The sequence below is a fragment of the Hypanus sabinus genome, chromosome 15 (genome assembly GCF_030144855.1).
Source record: "Hypanus sabinus isolate sHypSab1 chromosome 15, sHypSab1.hap1, whole genome shotgun sequence".
Classification (NCBI taxonomy): Eukaryota; Metazoa; Chordata; class Chondrichthyes; order Myliobatiformes; family Dasyatidae; genus Hypanus; species Hypanus sabinus.
This window is the reverse complement of record NC_082720.1, coordinates 29,831,045-29,849,847: the sequence shown is the minus strand read 5'-3', so window position 1 is coordinate 29,849,847 and position 18,803 is coordinate 29,831,045. Positions and strand designations below refer to the sequence as shown.

Genomic DNA, 18,803 nt, shown 5'->3' with positions numbered 1-18,803 from the left:
TGGTGTGAGAGTATCAATGCGTTTAGGTGTCTGATGATCTCACATGTGTTCAAGTTTAACAGTGGGCGAGACAGGGTATGAGAAAAGGTGCAGCTGACTCATATTGTTTCCTCGCGGCCCGGTTGTTGGGGACCACTGAATTACACTGTGTAAACACAAAAGTACACTGCAGATGCTGTGGTCAAATCAACACGTACAAACAAGCTAGATGGACTCAGCAGTCAGCAGGTTGACTGCTCATTTCAATGGATGCTGCCCCACCTGCTGAGTTCATACAGCTTGTTTGTACGTGTTGAATTACACTCTGTAATGCGGGGAGCTACACGCATGCGCACTGGGCAGAAGGAACAGAACTAAAACCCCGCAACCCAGAAACAATCTCTCAACAGTATTTGTGTATTTATTTTTGATTTTTTTCGGGATCTACTAGGGAAGGCTCAAAGATCTGTTTAAGAATCTCCATTTGTCCCACTACAGAGATATACGCCATAGCCTAATAGCCAAAGGCAAATGATTAAAGAAACAGAATAATCCTCTCGCTTTGGCAGATTGTTCAGGCAGTCTACCCAGACCTCCATTATATTCAGTGTTTTCTGAATAAGAGTTTTAATGTTGAAGCTGCGCCAGCTCCCGAGGTCTGCTGGGTCCTGAGGAACACCACACTGAATTCCCCGGGTCCTAAACTCCACCGCACTGATACAGGCTAAATGGGACAAGTGGGGACTGTGCTGGGTTTGGGTATTTGATCCTCCACAATATTCCGCATGGGAGCTTAAACTGGAGTTGGCAGGGTTTTTTTTGACGAGGTCGAGTTGCAAGCTCAGCATCAACCCGGCACGGATGGTACGGGAGTCACTGGATCGACATCAACCTGGCACGGGAGCGGTCTGTCACTGGATGGAACTTGGCAACCTCCATTTTCGAGCCTCGCGCTGATCTCACTGCGCCACCAGCCGACTGGAACAGGAGTGGGTGGGGTCAGGGTGAATCTTAATAAGAAAAATTTGAGCCAAATACAAAGTTTAGCACTCAACACAGTGTCAACAGCAACAATTTAAAATGACGGACGGTGTTGCGATCGGACTTAAAATGGCGGATGGTGTTCTCCTTCCTCAGTTCGTAAGTACGAGTTGTCCGTAAGTTGGACGTTCGTAACTCGGGGACTACCTGTATAAACTCCCATTCCATAAAACTATTTTGAAGCTGCGTGATTTGTTACATTATCACATTAACATTTCTCTTGTGGCCACTAAGCTGCTGCTTTTCACTGTGTTACAATTTGGTATAATGAATTTGCAGTTCTGATTATTATATTGCAAGCTATGTTTGCTACTGCACTGCATTCATTTGTTTATTTCCTGTACTTGCATGAAGTATAAATTTATAGCTCCACCTTTAATCTACACTTCACTGTGACTCTAAATAAACTGGAGAATCTGAACAGGCCTTTAGCTCCACCACCTCTATACTAGATTAGCAACGTCTCCACTACCTCTATCGGCTTAAGTGATCACAAGGCCATGTGCTTACCTCCCTGCTCTACTTGCTTTACATTTGGACTGTGTGGCTAAGCACAGCTCAAATGCCATATTTAAGTTTGCTGATGATCCCCTGATGTTGGACAAATCAAAGGTGGTGACAAATCAGAATACAGGAGGGAAATTGAAAATCTGGCTGAGTGCTACCTTAACAACAACTTCTTACTCAAAGTCAGCAAAAGCAAGGAGGAAATTGGAAGTTCATGAGCCTGTCCTCATCGGGGGAATCAGGTGGAGAGGGTCAGCAGCGTTAAGTTCCCTTGTGTTATTATTTCAGAGGATCTGTTGTGGGCCCAGCACATAAGTGCCATTAGGAAGAAAGCACAGCAGTAACTGGACTTGCTTAGAACTTTGATTTGGTATGACATTAACAGTTTGACAAACCTCAATAGATGAGTGGTGGAGAGTATATTGATTGGTTGCATCACAGCCCGGTATAGAAACACCAATGCCCTTGAACAAATCCTACAAAAAGTAGTGGATACAGCCCAGTCCATCATTGGTAAGACCCTCCCTACCATTGAGCACATATACACAAAACATTGTTGCAGGAAAGCAGCATCCATCATCAGGAACCCCACCACCCAGACATGCTCTCGTCCTGCTGATTCCATCAGAGAGAAGGTACAGGAGCCTCAGGACTCATGCCCAAATGTTCAAGAACAGTTATTACTTTTCAACCATCAGGCTCTTAAACCAGAGGGGATAACTTCATTTGCCCCATAACTGAACTGTCCCACAAACTGTGGACAGGGACTCATGTTCTTGACATTTATTGCTTGCTTTTTTAAAAATTATGTGTTTGTATTTGTACCCTTTGTTTTCTTTGCCTCACTGGTTGTCTACCTTGTTGGATGTGGTCTTCCATTCTTCAATGGTTATTGGATTTATTGAATATGTCCACAAGAAAATGAATCTCAGGGATGTATATGCTGACATATATGTACTTGGATAATAAATTCACTTCCAATTTTTAACACTAAACATTTTTAAACATTTTGCCCATTTGCACTAATCCCTTTTGCTTCATTCCTTGACTATTTAAATATCTATCTGAATGCCTCTTAAATGGAGTAATTGTATCTGATTCCACCAGTACTTTTGGCAGTGCGTACCAGATTGGGGGGGGGGGGGGGGGTTGGAGGGGTTAAAAAAAACTCCCTGTCAGATTCCCTTTAAAACTTCCTCCTCTCATTTATGCCCTCTTGTCTTTGAACAGTGAAGAACGGATTTTAACTAGCCTATCTGTGCCTGTCATATTCTTGCATTTATCAGATCACCCCTTGAACTACTTTGCTCCACTGACAACAAGCCCAGTCAATTCAATCTATCTCCCTCAATTAAAGTCCTCCAATACAAGCAACATCCTAGTGACTGTACTCTCTCCACTACAACTATCTACTTTCTGATGTGGCAACCAGAACTCCACTCAATGCTCTGTGTAGGCTATCCAGCATCTCAACTGTATTCTGCACCCTGACTGAAGACAAGCACACCATATACCACCTTGACCACCATATCTACCCGTGTTGTCATTTTTGGGGGTCTATGGATTTGGACTGCAAAGACATTCTATTCGTTCCATAAGACCATAAGACAAGGGAGCAGAATTAGGCCATTTGGTCCATTGAATTTGTACCACCATTCAATCATGGCTGATCCTTTTCTTCCCCCCTTATCCTTCTAAATTCCAGCAAGTACAGATGCAGAGCCATCAAATGTTCCCTGTATGATAACCTTTTTATTCCCGGAATCATCCTTGTGAACCGCATTTTGGGCCCTGTCCAATGCCAGCACATTTTTTCCTAGATGAGGAGACCCAAAGCTGTTCACAATACTCAAGGTGAAGCTTCACCAGTGTCTTACAAAGCCTCAGCATCATGTCCCTGCTCTTGTATTCTAGACCTCTTGAAATGAATGCTAGCATTGCATTTCCCTTCCTCACCACCAACTCAAACTGCAAGCTAACCTTTAAGGTCTTCTGCACAAGGACTCCCAAGTCCCTTTGCATCTCAGATTTTTAGATTTTCTCCCTGTTTAGAAAATAGTCTGCACATTTATTTCTACTACCAAAGTGTATGACCTTGCATTTTCCAACATTGTTTTTCATTTGCCACTTTCTTGCTCATTCCCCTAATCTGTCTAAGTCCTTCTACACCCTACATATTTCCTCAACACTACCTGCCCCTCCACTAATCTTTATATCATCTGCAATCTTGGCAACAAAGCCATCTATTCCACCATTTAAATCATTGATAGATATATATATATATATATATATATATATATAGCATAAAACAAAGCAGTCCCAACACCAACCCCTGCAGAACACCACTAGTTCCTGGCAACCAACCAGACAAGGATCCTTTCATTCCCACTTGCTGCCTCCTACCAATCAGCCAATGCTCTAGCCATGTTAGAAACTTTCCTTTAATACCATGGTCTCTTAACTTGGTAAGCAATCTCATGTGTGGCAGCTTGTCAAAGGTCTTCTGAAAGTCCAAATATACAACATCCACTGCATCTCATTTATCTATCCTACTTGTAATCTCAAAGAATTCAACAAGTTTGTCAGAGAAGATTTTCCCTTAAGGAAACCATGCTGACTTTGTCCTATCTTGTCCTGTGTCACCAAGTACTCCATAACCTCATCCTTAACAATTGACTCCAACATCTTTCCAACCACTGAGGTCAGGCTAACTGGTCTATAATTACCTTTCTGCTGTCTTCCACTTTTCTTAAAGAGTAGGGTGACATTTGCAATTTTCCAGTTCTCTGGCACCTTGCCATAGTCCAATGTTCTTTACTAATGCCTCCACAATCTCTACCACTACCTCTTTCAGAACCCTAAGGTGCAGTTCAGCTGGTCCGTGTGACTTGTGTACCCTTAGGTCTTTCAGCTTTTTGAGCATCTTCTCCCTTGAAATAGTAACTGCACTCACTTCTCTTCCTTCACACACTACAACATCTGGCACACTGCTAGTGTCTTCCACTGTGAAGACTGCAAAAATACTCATTTAGTTCATCTGTTTGCTCCTTGTGCCCTGTTATTATTTCTCTGGTCTCATTTTCTAGTGGTCCTATATCCACAGTCATTTCTGTTTTATTTTTTTACATACTTGAAAAAGTTTTTACTATTTGATATAATCTGTTAGCTTGCTTTCATATTTCATCTTTTCCCTTCTAATGATTCTTTTAGGTGCTCTCTGTAGGTTTTTTAAAGCTTATCATTCCTCTATTTTCCTGCTAATTTTTGCTTTGTCTGTCCTCTCTTTGATTACCCTTCTCAGCCACGGTTATACTATTTTGCCATTTGAGTATTTTTGTTTTTGGAGTACATCTGTCCTGCACCTTCATTTTTCCCAGAAACACTCACCGTTGCTGCATTGCCGTCATCCCTGCCAGCAGCTCCTTCCAATTATCTTTGGCCTACTCCTCTCATACCACTGTAATTTCCTTTAATCCACTGAAATACTGCTATGTAAGACTTCACTTTCTCCCTCTCAAATTCCAAGTTGAACTCAATCATATTGTGATCACTGGCTCCAAAGGGCTCTTTTATCGTAAGATTTCTAATTGCCTTGGTTCATTACATAACACCCAATCCAGTAAAGCTGATTCCCAAGTAGGCTTAACAACAAACTGCTCTAAAATGCCATCTTGTAGGCATTTGACAAATTCAGTCTCTTGAGATCCGTTGGCAACCTGATTTTCACAATCAACCTGCATGTTACAATCTCCCATGACTATCATAACATTGCCCTTTTGACACACCTTTTCCATTTCCTGTTGTAATGTGTGGTCCATATTCTGGCTACGGTAGGGAGGCCTCCATATAACTGCCATCAGGGTGTTTTTACCCTTGCAGTTTCTTATCTCAACCCCCAAGAATTTAACGTCTTCTGATCTTATGTCACATCTTGCTACTGATTTGATGCCATTTTTTACCAGCAGAACCATGCCACCCCTCTGCCTACCTTCCTATCTCTTTGATGCAATGTGTAACCTTGGAAGTTCAGCTCCCAACTACAACCATCCTACACCCACAACATCATACCTGGCAATCTGTAGTGGTGCAACAAGATCATCCACTTTGTTTCTTATATTCTGTGCATTGAGATGTAACACTTTGAGTGCTGCATTTGCTACCCTTTTTGATTTTGTATCCTTAATGCACTGATACTCACCCTGTTGGCTGCAATTTTGTCCTATCATTTGTCTGCCCTTCCTGACAGTCCGACTGCATGCTATCTTTGCTTTTTTACCATCCAGCCTAACCTGAGTCCCTTCATTTCAGTTCCACCTCCTGCCAAATTAAACCCTAACCCTCCCCAATAACAAACCTGCCTGTGAGAATATTGGTCGCCCTTGGGTTCACGTGCAACTTGTCCCTTTTGTTTAGGTCATACCTCTGCCAGAAGGGATCCCAGTGATCCAAGAACCTGAAGCCCTGCTCCCTGCTCCAGCTTCTCAGCCATGTATTTATCAACCAAATCATCTTGTTTCTACCCTCATTAGCACGTGGCACAGATAGCAATCCAGAAATTACTATCCTAGAGGTCCTGCTTCTCAGCTTTCTGCCTAGCTTTCTAAATTCTCTCTCAGGACCTCATTGCTTTCCTTTCCTACGTCATTGGTACCAATTTGTACTCAATAGTTTCGTTAAACATGTTTTCTTGGTAATTCCATTAAGGTGCTTGCCGTTTTTGTTGAATCAACTGTGCTGCCACCTTAGCAGCTCCCTCTCCTCTTGGTCTTACCTCACTTACCCCCCTTCATCTTTATAATTTACCCAAACTCACCAGTGTTCTTCCAATTCTCCCTCTTGAGCATTCATTTTCAATTGTTCCATTGTTGGCTATGCCTTCATTTGCTAAGTCGCTAAACTTCAGAATTCTCTCCTATAACAGCCACTTTGAACTTTAATCATCTGCTGTAATATCTCTGTGGTTTAGAAGTGCATCAAGAATTAATGCTGAAGTGCTATGGTACACTTAACTACATTAAACATGAGCTAACACGAGGAAATCTGCAGATGCTGGAAATTCAAGCAACGTACACAGAATGCTGGTGGAACACAGCAGGCCAGGCAGCATCTATAAGGAGAGGCACTGTCGACGTTTCGGGCCGAGACCCTTCGTCAGGACTAACTGAAAGGAAAGATAGTAAGAGATTTAACGAAACGTTAACGAATATAATGAAACGTTAACGAATATAAGTTAATAATGGGTGGTGACTTTAATTGTTGTTTAAATCCTCTGATGGATAAATCTTTATCTATTCAGACTTTACCTAATAAGTCGGCCACTTGTATTAACTCTTTTTTGACTGACAGTGGAGTTTTTGATATTTGGAGATTCCGGTATCCTAATGACAAAGAGTTTTCTTTTTTCTCACATGTTTATCACTCTTATTCAAGAATTGATTATTTTTTTGTAGACTCTTGCTTTATTCCATTGGTAATTGGTTGTAACTATGATATTATAGTTATCTCTGATCATGCTCCGTTATTACTTTCTATGAAATTTACGGATACTGCTTCTAATGCTAGACAATGGCGATTTGACTCTACCTTGTTGCAAGACTCTGACTTTATAAAATTTATGGAGGAGCAGATCGACTTCTTCTTCTCAACTAATTCTACAGATGATATTTCCTGCGGAACACTTTGGGACACTTTTAAAGCTTATATACGTGGGCAGATTATTTCTTATTCTGTTGGTTTGAGGAAACGTATCAAGATGGAAACTCTTTTATTGGTTGATAAAATTAAAGTGATTGATAAGAAATATTCGATTGCTCCTAGTAAGGAGCTTTACAAACAAAGGGTTGAACTTCAAATGGAACATAGTTTATTACTTACATCCTCGATTGAAAATCAATTAATGAAAACTAAATCTGATTTTTATATACATAGTGATAAATCTGGTAAACTGTTAGCTAGTCAATTGAAGAATGCTCTGGTTAAACGTCAAATCACTAAGATTGGTCAGCAGAATGGGAATCTGACAGTTAATCATGATGAGATAAATAAGGCATTTCAAGATTTCTATACCTCCCTGTATCAATCTGAATTTCCTCAAGATTATAATACCATGTCTGATTTTCTTGGAAAATTAAATTTTCCAAGGTTATCATCTGATGATCTTTTGATATTGGATACTCCTATTACGGATGTAGAAATTAAGGGGGCTATTTCCTCAATGAATTCTGGGAAAGCACCGGGTCCAGATGGTTATACAGTTGAATTTTTAAAATTTTTTTCCGCTACTCTTTCCCCTTGGTTAGGTAAGGTTTTTGAGGAGGCCATTAGATTAGGGAATTTGCCACAATCTTTTTATAGAGCTTCCATTTCTCTAATATTGAAGAAAGATAAAGACCCTACTAATTGTGCTTCTTATAGACCTATATCTTTATTGAATGTAGACGCCAAGATTTTTTCTAAGTTACTGGCATCTAGATTGGAGAAGGTATTACCCAAAATTATTTCAGATGATCAAACTGGCTTTATTAAAAATCATTATTCTTTTTTTAACATTAGGAGATTGTTGAATATTGTTTATACTCCCTCACATGATACTTCAGAATGCGTGATTTCATTAGATGCAGAGAAAGCATTTGACAGAGTTGAATGGCCTTACTTATTTAATGTGTTGGAGAAGTTTAATTTTAGTCCGATATTTATATCATGGATTAAATTGATTTATCATACTCCAGTAGCCTCAGTGGTTACCAATAATCAAAGATCTCCCTTTTTTTGCCTATTTCGGGGCACTAGACAGGGATGTCCTCTTAGCCCATTACTATTTAACATTGCCTTAGAACCTTTGGCAATTGCCATCAGACAATCACAGGATATTTTGGGTATTAATCGTGGGACAGATATTCATAAGTTATCTTTGTATGCAGATGATTTATTACTATTCATTTCTAACCCGGAGAAATCCATTCCAGCAGTTTTATCATTATTGGCTCAATTTAGTGAGTTTTCTGGGTATAAGTTAAATCTTAATAAAAGTGAATTGTTTCCATTGAATAAACGGGTCCCAATTTATGGAAATTTACCCTTTAAATTAGTTAATGACTCTTTTACTTATTTAGGGATCAAAATCAGAAAAAATCATAAAGATTTGTTTAGATATAATTTTTTACCCTTAATTGATCAGATTAAAGGTTTGTTTACTAAGTGGTCACCTTTGTCTCTATCCCTAATAGGTAGGATTAATGCTATTAAGATGGTTATTTTACCTAAGTTTTTATATATTTTTCAAGCGATACCAATTTTTATCCCGAAATCTTTTTTTACTAATGTTGACTCTAAAATTTCTTCATATATATGGCAGTATAAAAATCCCAGGTTAGGTAAAACATATTTACAGAAGACAAAAAAGGAAGGCGGGTTAGCATTACCTAATTTCAGATTTTACTATTGGGCAGTTAATATTAGATATTTGTTATGTTGGTTGAAAGATGGGGGTGGATCTTTTGGCCCTTGTTGGGTGAGTTTAGAAACTAAATCGGTATCAGCTTATGCTTTGGGTTCTATTTTAGGGACTTCTCTCCCTTTTGCTCTTTCTAAATTGCCGAAACGAATTGACAACCCGATAGTTAAACATGCATTGCGTATATGGTTTCAATTTCGGAGATTTTTTGGGTTGACTCAATTCGTTTTAAATAGTCCTATTGTATCTAATTGTTTTTTTCACCCTTCCATTATAGATCAAGCTTATTCAGCTTGGAAAACTAAGGGATTACTAAGATTTTCTGATTTATTTTTAGATAATTGTTTCATGTCTTTTGAACAATTATCCAACAAATATAACTTGCCGAGATTTCATTTTTTTTTTAGATATTTACAGATTAGACATTTTTTAAGTTCTGTACTCTCTACGTTTCCAAATTTTGTGCCTTCAGATACTTTGGAGAGTTTATTTGAATTAGACCCTTTTCAAAAAGGGCTTATTTCAAAACTTTATAATATAATTATGAAGATACGTTCAGAGCCTCTTTATAAGACAGGATTGGGAAAGAGAGCTTAGTTTTAGTATTTCTAGTGAGAATTGGGATAGAATTCTTCAATTAGTTAATACATCATCGTTATGTGCCAAACATTCACTAATACAATTTAAGGTCGTACATAGGGCCCATATGTCTAAGGATAAATTAGCTCATTTTTACTCTCATATAAGTCCTATTTGTGATGGATGTCATTCTGAAATTGCGTCTTTAACTCACATGTTTTGGTCGTGTTCATTTTTGGAGAAATATTGGAAAGATATTTTTGATATTATTTCTGCAGTTTTGAATATGGATTTACAACCTCATCCTATTACTGCAATTTTTGGTTTACCAATGTTAGATTCACTGCATTTATCTTCTTCAGCCCGTCGAATGATTGCATTTCTAACTCTGATGGCTAGAAGATCTATATTGTTGAATTGGAAAGAAATTGATCCTCCCACTGTATTTAATTGGTTCTCTCAAACTATGTTATGTTTAAATTTAGAAAAAATTAGAAGTTTGTTATGTTATTTTTTTATGTTAAATTTGAAAAGTTATGGAGACCATTTATTCAACATTTTCATATGATGTAATATGACCCTGTGCCAAGTTCATTTGATTTCCCAGCTTTCAGCTTATGTATTTTGAGAGGACCGGAAGTGACAGCATTGATGAATACTTATTTTTGTGAGATATTATAAACAGCCCGCTTTTTTTTTCCTTCTCTTTTGTTTTTTTTCTTTTATATTACTTATTAGTTATAGTTATTAGATTAGATTAGCTAGTTCTGCATTATATAATTTTTTTTTTTCTTTCTTTTTTCTGTTTTTTTTTATATTATACATTATGAAATATTTAGATTTACTATGTCCATACATATATCTTATGGCTTATGTCTTGGTAAACTCATTTATATTGGAACTATTATGTATGTTTTTTTTTCATATGTAATGGAATGTGTATGTTGGTAATTTATCAATATATCATCTGTATTCTGTCCATATTACTAATATTAATAAAAAGATTTAGAAAGAAAGTAAGAGATTTGACAGTAGTGGGGGGAGGGGGAAATGCGAAATCATAGGATAAGACCGGAGGGGGTGGGATGAAGCTAAGAGCTGGAAAAGTGATTGGCGAAAGGGATACAGAGCTGGAGAAGGGAAAGGATCATGGGATGGGAGGCCTTGGGAGAAAGAAAGGGGGGGGGGAGCACCAGAGGGAGATGGAGAACAGGCAGAGTGATGGGCAGAAAGAGAAAGAAAAAAACAAACAACTAAATAAGTCAGGGATGGGGTAAGAAGGGGAGGAGGGGCATTAACAGAAATTAGAGAAGGCAATGTTAATGCCATTGGGTTGGAGGCTACCCAGCCAGTATATAAGGTGTTGTTCCTCCAACCTGAGTGTGGCTTCATCTTGACACTAGAGGATGCCATGGATAGACATATCAGAAAGGGAATGGGACGTGGAATTAAAATGTGTGGCCACTGGGAGATCCTGCTTTCTCTGGCAGACCGAGCATAGGTGTTCAGCAAAACGGTCTCCCAGTCTGCATCGGGTCCCACCAATATATAAATGGCTACTCTGGGAGCACCAGGCGCAGTATACCACACCAGCCGATTCACAGGTGAAGTGTCGCCTCACCTGGAAGGACTGTCTGGGGCTCTGAATGGTGGTGAAGGAGGAAGTGTAATCCCTTTCCACCTATGTTCGTGACACTTCTCACACTTTGAATTTTTTCAATGATTTTAAGTTCCCTGGCCCCCACTGCTTTATTTTCACCATGGACGTCCAGTCCCTATATACCTCCATCCCCCACCTGGAAGGACTCAAAGCTCTCCACTTCTTTTTGGATTGCAGACCTAACCAATTCCCCTCTACCACCACTCTCCTCCGTCTAGCGCAGGGGTCAGCAACCTTTACCGCTGAAAGAGCCACTTGGACCCGTTTCCCACAGAAAAGTAAACACTGGGAGCCGCAAAACCCGTTTGACATTTAAAATGAAATAACACTGCATACAACGTTTTGTTTTGCCTTTATGCTATGTATAAACAAACTATAATGTGTTGCATTTATGAAATTGATGAACTCCTGCAGAGAAAACGAAATTACATTTCTGCATGCAACAAAAACATTTTGAACTCCGAAAAAGAGACGTTGGGTTGAAGGTTACTTTTAAGTAAAATACTCAACGTCTATTTGAGTCCTTCTTGTATTTATGAAAAACGCCAAACTTAAATTTGCCGCCAGCAGCAAACCAAAAATAACGTCAGCCAGCTGTCAACCTGAAAAATAAAAGGACTATTTCACTGAACAATGAAAACATATGAATATACGTAAAATAATAGGCAATTAAAATATTTATCATACTTGTTCAGGTTGACTCACACCTGACAATGCAGTCGTATTCAGTAGGGATGGATCGATGCTTAGGGGAGTGACCGGGAAGGATAATGTGTTTTTTTCCTCTCTGAACTCACAGAAGCGTTTCCCAAACGATGTTTGCATTGCGATGATTGCAGAATGTAAATACGCCGAATTTATCATGTCGTGACCTTGTTTGAACTCTCTCAAATTGGGGAAGTGAGACAATGTGCCTTTCTGTAAATCTCTGGCAAGCAACGTCAACTTGCGCTCGAATGCCAAAACATCCTCCAACATGTGCAGGGCTGTACATCCTTACCCCGTTGAAGAGCTGTGTTCAGCGTGTTCAGGTGCGCTGTCATGTCTACCATGAAGTGTAGCTTTTCCAGCCACTCTGGCTGTTCCAGCTCAGGAAAGGTGAGCCCTTTGCTGCCCAGGAAAGTTTTCACTTCTTCCAGACACGCGACAAAGCATTTCAGCACCTCCCCTCTGGACAGCCAGCGATAAAAACAAGTTGCAGCGGCATGCTACACGCAGTCAGTAAACTGCAGTCAAAGATAGCTTTATTCGAACTAAACAGCCTTGCTTTTAAGCCTCCCTCAACCCGCCCCCCCATGGGCGCGGATGCTCCAAAAGACACGTACTCACAAACCCCCGTAGGCTATCTCCCTTAGCCTGAACGCTGGCTAATTGTGAGCCAGTTCGGATGTGTCAGAAAATGGGTCGCCACAACGTCTTATTTAGATTGTACAAGATCACCATAATCTTCAAATTTAGATTTACATTTCAAAAACTAACAAACTAACATAAAATACATTTTAATTAAATACTGACCATGTAGCGGTGTGCTACATGCAGCGCTAAAATTACGACACGGAGTCGGTAATTGCAGTCGAAGGAAAAAACTTTATTCGAAATCTTCAGCCTCACTTTTAAGCCTCCCTCAACCTGCCCCCCCCCCATGGCGCAAAGGCTCCAAAGCTCTGTGCTCGCAAACCCCCGTAGGCTATCTAATTGTGAGTCGGTTCGGATGTGCCAGGAAAAGGGTTGCCACAACCAATTATTTCCCAAAGCAACAGGGAGCCGCAGCACAGACGTAAAAGAGCCACATGTGGCTCCGGAGCCGCGGGTTGCCGACCCCCGGTCTAGCGGAATTAGTTCTTACTCTCAATAATTTATTCTTTGGTTCCTCCCACTTCCTCCAAACCAAGGGTGTAGTCATGGGCACCCGCATGGGTCCCAGTTTTGTCTGCCTTTTTGTTGGCCTTGTGGAACAGTCCATGTTCCAAGTCTATACGGGTATCCGTCCCCCTCTTTTCCTTTGCTACATCGACGACTGCATTGGCGCTGCCTCCTTCACGCATGCTGAGCTTGTTGACTTCATTAACTTTGCCTCCAACTTTCACCCTGCCCTCAAATTTACCTGGTTCATTTGTGACACCACCCTCCCCTTTCTTGATCTTTCTGTCTCCATCTCTGGAGACGGCTTATCTACTGATATCTACTATAAGCCTACAGACTCACAGCTACCTGGACTATTCCTCTTCCCACCCTGTCTTTTGCAAACATGCTATCCCCTTCTCACAATTCCTCTGTCTCCGCCACATCTGCTCTCAGGATGAGGCTTTTCATTCCAGGACGAAGGAGATGTCTTCCTTTTTTAAACAAAGGGGCTTCTCTTCTTCCACCATCAACTCTGCTCTCAAACGCATCTCTCCCATTTTCCGCACATCTCACCTCACCCCATCTGCCTGCCACCCCACTCGGGATAGAGTTCCCCTTGTCCTCAGCTACCACCCCACCAGCCTCCAGGTCCAATGTATAATTCTCCATAACTTCCGCCACCTCCAGCGGGATCCCACTACCAAGCACATCTTTCCCTCCCCCACCTTTCTGCTTTCCGCAGGGAACGCTCCCTACGTGACTCCCTTGTCCACTTGTCCCCCCATCCCTTCCCACCGATCTCCCTCCTGGCACTTATCCTTGTTAGTGGAACAAGTGCTACACCTGCCTTTACACTTCCTCCCTCACCACCATTCAGAGCCCCAGACAGTCCTTCCAGGCGAGGCGACACTTCACCTGTGAATCGGCTGGTGTGGTATACTGCGTCTGGTGCTCCCAGTGTAGCCATTTATATATTGGTGGGACCCGACGCAGACTGGGAGACCGTTTTGCTGAACGGTCCGCCAGAGAAAGCAGGATCTCCCAGTGACCACACATTTTAATTCCATGTCCCATTCCCATTCTGATATGTCTATCCATGGCTGCCTCTACTATCAAAATGAATCCAAACTCAGGTTGGAGGAACAACACCTTATATACCGGCTGGGTAGCTTCCAACCCAATGGCATGAACATTGACTTCTCTAACTTCTGTTAATGCCCCTCCTCCCCTTCTTACCCCATCCCTGACATATTTAGTTGTTTGTTTCTTTTTCTCTCTCTCTCTGCCCATCACTCTGCCTGTTCTCCATCTCCCTCTGGTGCTCCCCCCTCCCCTTTCTCTCTCCCGAGGCCTCCTGTCCCATGATCCTTTCCCTCCTCCAGCTCTGTATCACTTTTGCCAATCACCTTTCCAGCTCCTAGCTTCATCCCACCCCCTCCGGTCTTCTATCATTTCGCATTTCCCCCTCCCCCCACTACTTTCAAATCTCTTACTGTCTTTACTTTCAGTTAGTCCTGAAGAAGGGTCTCGGTCCATAACGTTGACAGTGCTTCTCCTTATTGATGCTGCCTGGCCTGCTGTGTTCCACCAGCATTTTGTGTGTGCTGTTCAAACATGAGCTGTTGCTTTTGGAAGGAAATCATAGCTTCTCTAAAAGGTGTAATTGCACGTAGATGACCATTGTTTTTCAAATAGTCCTGCAGACATCCTGCATGCGTGTCTGTTGAATGCTCTGATATATTCATTTGAGAAATCAATGCTACTCAAAAAAATACATTCAAGGTTAGAACTAAAGCTGCTTTGTAGATATTTGTCATATTGCTCCCAATTTGACAAATATTTGGAATATAAAAATTGGTAATAAAAAATTGTGTAGCAAAGAGACCTTGCATGTATCTAGTGTTCTGCTATGAAATTATTGTGTTGGCGCGTGGCCAAGTAGTTAAGGCGTTTGACTAGTTATCTGAAGGTCGCTGGTTTGAGCCTCGGCTGAGGCTGCGTGTGTGTCCTTAAGCAAAGCACTTAACCACACATTGCTCTGCGACGACACCGGTGCCAAGCTGTACGGGGCCTAATGCCCTTCCCTTGGATGACATTGGTGACCTGGAGAGGGGAGACTTCCAGCCTGGGCAAATGCCGGTCTTCCATCAAAAAAAACCTTGCCCAGGCTTGTGCCCAAGGTGCAAATCCATGGTCTGTCGAGACAAACGGAGGCCTGCACACACTCACTAGAAATTATTTGCAAATCTTTCCATCTAGCTAAAATAGTTAAGGAAAATATTTTAAGTGTGGTTTGTGATTAAATTTTGGGGAGTTGATGTTGATTGAAAAGTCTTTCTATGTGTAAAGAGGGTTTCTTCTTTTTGTTAACTAGCAGGAATGCTAATTTACTGATAACGAGAATGGTATTCCTTTGTAAACCAAATGGGGATTAATGTTCTTTCTTCTGAGTCTGTAAGCTTTTGTTGACGGGCTTTTGGGCAGATCGGCGCGAGGGGGTCGAGAGAGAGGACGCAGTGCTCTAAGCTGGGTGAGGATCGGACCCCAAAGGGGGGTCCGAGGCCGGGAGATTCTCCGGGGGGGGGGGGAATGAAGCTAGATGTGCTTGGTTGACCACTTGGAGGGTCCTGAGCTGTTTGGAGAGTCGAGGAGTTCGGAGGGTCCTGAGCTGCGAGTCGAGGAGTTCGGAGGGGAGCGAATGGTGGCCAGAAGACTTCAGTAATTGAGCTCCAACGGCTGTGCACGAAGTGGTTTGGACTTTGATAAGTTTGGCGCCTTTTCTTTAATTTTCTCTTCATATATACTGTATCGTTATTAATCACTTAGTTATAGTAACCTTTATAAATTGTACTCATTTAATCGCATATGGTGTACTGTCTGTTTTTGGGCGAGGCGGGGACATCACACAGCATCCACACCAGCTGATTACCCAGTTTGGCGGGGCCGAAGGCTGCTCCCCCTAGACAAAACGAGCTGAGCGAGCCTGAGGCGAGCCAGGGAGTTACATATGGTAGCCTTGAATCTGGCACATTGTATGAAATGTTAAGCTTATGAAGGTTTGCTGTCTATTCAGGATTTTTTGAAACACGTTTCTGTTGGTAGTCAGGTCAACATTACTGATCTTGCTGCTTAATGATACTAATAATTTCCAACAGATTGGTCTGTTGAACTGAGGGGTGTAAATTGGTTCTGTCTTAATGTTGGGATAGGTTGGATTGTGAAAGCATGCTCTGCTGAAGTAACAAAGTGTCTCATTTTATTACACCTTGAAACTGATCTTTTGATATGGAGAAGTTGTCAGTGGTTCTCCCACAGGCTCTCTCATTTCTGCAGATTTTCTCATGTTCTCTTAAACACAAAGAACTTGCTGTTCTCATTTTGAATTGCCTAAAAAAATTGCATTGGAGATGAGTTTTTAGTACAATTTTAATAGAATTTTGTGTAATTTCTGGTCATGTTCTCTGGAAATATTTAAAACTTCAGTTGTTTTCACTTGCTGTTGAACATTAGTAAACACGATAAATTGAGCTGAGTGTTCTATCACTTTTGCTGGAAGCCAGTGCTTCTCTAGATCTTCCTCCCAAAAACAGAGTTATGGAGAAGTAATGCTAGATCTGCAAAAAAAAACTTGAAGGTCAACAGTAACAGGTTTGGTTTCAGAATTTAACTGAAATTAAAGATTTTATCAATCTGCTTAAACATTACATTGATGACAGTACATTTAGATCCTGATGAAGGGTCTCGGCCTGAAACGTCGACAGCGCTTCTCCCTATAGATGCTGCCTGGCCTGCTGTGTTCCACCAGCATTTTGTGTGTTGTTGTTTGAATTTCCAGCATCTGCAGATTTCCTTGTGTTTGACATTTAGATTTTATTTTACTTTTCCTTCATCTCCCACAAAACAGCTAGAGAGGTGAAATGTTCTTTGCCACTAAGTTTCCCTGTTATGGTGGATTTTAATGTACATGCTATAGAATTAAATGCAACTTGGTACTTGGCACATTTTTCCCAACAAATTAAATACCAGTACTTGCAGAGTAGCCTCTGCACATTGAACCACGGGTAATTTCATTACTTTGAGAGCTCCAGCAGAGGGCAGTGAATTGCGGCACGTTTTCTGCACAGAAGCAGAGACCAGGAATTCTCACTGAGTCCTAAGCATAGTATTGTGTGGGCTGAATAGGTGTTTTCCTTAAATTACAGCAGGTATATGCTGTGAGTATACAGACTGGAGAACCAAAATTGGTATAGTGAGATGGTAGTCTGCAGGGTAGCATAAATTGGGTAATAGCATTATTTCTCTGCAATTTTAATCAAATTTACAACAGTGACCTCAACAATCAATTTGATCTCACCATTGTGCTATGGAGAGTTTTTTCCATTGCTGGGAATGTTCGATCACCGAGTGAATGTATTAGTTAAGAGATTGACCACACAAGTATCTTCTTTATAAAAGTGGCATGGCACAATGAGAATTTATAGACTAGACTTTAGTCTTATAAATTCTTCCAGTTTATTTAAATGGTTTGTCTTATTGGCTGCCAGTGACAGTTTCACTTCTTTAAAGAATGAGGATTGACTGGGTGGGGTTTCATCATTTCTCAATTTTTCTTGTTTTGTTCTTTATAATCCAGTTTCCTGTTGGCGTTAGTTAAATTTTATTATAATGTCGCTTGGATTTTGTTCCTTTGCTAGCAAGTCAATTGTTTTTAGAAAATGTGGAGTATTTATAAGTTTGCTTTCAACTTTGAAATTTGGCTGACTTTTTAAAATTCCATTTTGTGATCTGAAATCTTACTGTAGTGAAATAAAACAGCAGGTGGCACTATGAAATATAAATAGCAAGTCAAAAATTTGAGGCCTGTGCAGGCAGTGATTCAGTGTGCGCAGGGTGAATTTACTTGTTTCAAAAATAAAGCAAAATTCATGATGTCATTCTTGCCTCTGCAGTCTGAATCGAATCAGAATCAGGTTTATTATTGGCAAGTGTTGTGTAATCGGTTGTTTTGCAGCAGCTCTACTGTGAATACATTTAAAAAGTTACTGTAAGTTAATAAATAAAAATTAAGTAGTGCAAAAGAGAGCAAAAACATTTGGTGGTGTTCATGGGTTCATGATCTGTTCAGAAATCTGGTGGAGGGAAGAAAGCTGTTTCTAAAATATTGAGTGTGTGTCTTCATGCTCCTGTATCACCACCTTAACAATAGCATTGAGTAGCGGGTGTGTCCTGGATAGTGAGGTCCTTAATATTGGATGCCGCTGCCTTGGTAGCTCAATGCTGGGGAGGCTAGTTTTCATGATAGTGCTGACTGAGTTTACAATCCTCTGCAATCCTGTGCATTGGTGCCTCCATACCCCAGACTGTGATGCAGCCAGTCAGTGTGCTCTCCAGGGCACAACTGCAGAAATTTGCTAATGTTTTTGGTGACATACCAAATCCCCTCAAACGCCTATAGCCACTGTCTTGCCTTCTTTGTATTTGCAATAATATGGATAGATCTTCAGAAATGTAGACACTCAGGAACTTCAAGCTGTTCACCTTTTCACAGCTGACCCCTTGATGAGGACAAGAACGTGTTCTCCCACCTTCCTCTTCCTGAAGTCCACAATCTTAGTGAGGTTAAGTGCAAGGTTGTTTTGTGGCACTACTCAAACAGCTGATCTACTCACTGCTGTAAGCCTCCACATTACCTTCTCGGATTCTGTCAACAACAGTTGTCATTGGTGGATTTATAGATAT

The 18,803-nt window shown here is 40.9% G+C and overlaps 1 protein-coding gene across 1 annotated transcript in view; it reads left to right on the top strand.

Annotated features, from left to right (window-relative positions):
- atp6v0e1 (ATPase H+ transporting V0 subunit e1) overlaps window positions 1-18,803 on the top strand; it is a 59,496-nt gene that overhangs the window by 5,699 nt on the left and 34,994 nt on the right. The gene's annotated exons all lie outside the window — the stretch shown is intronic.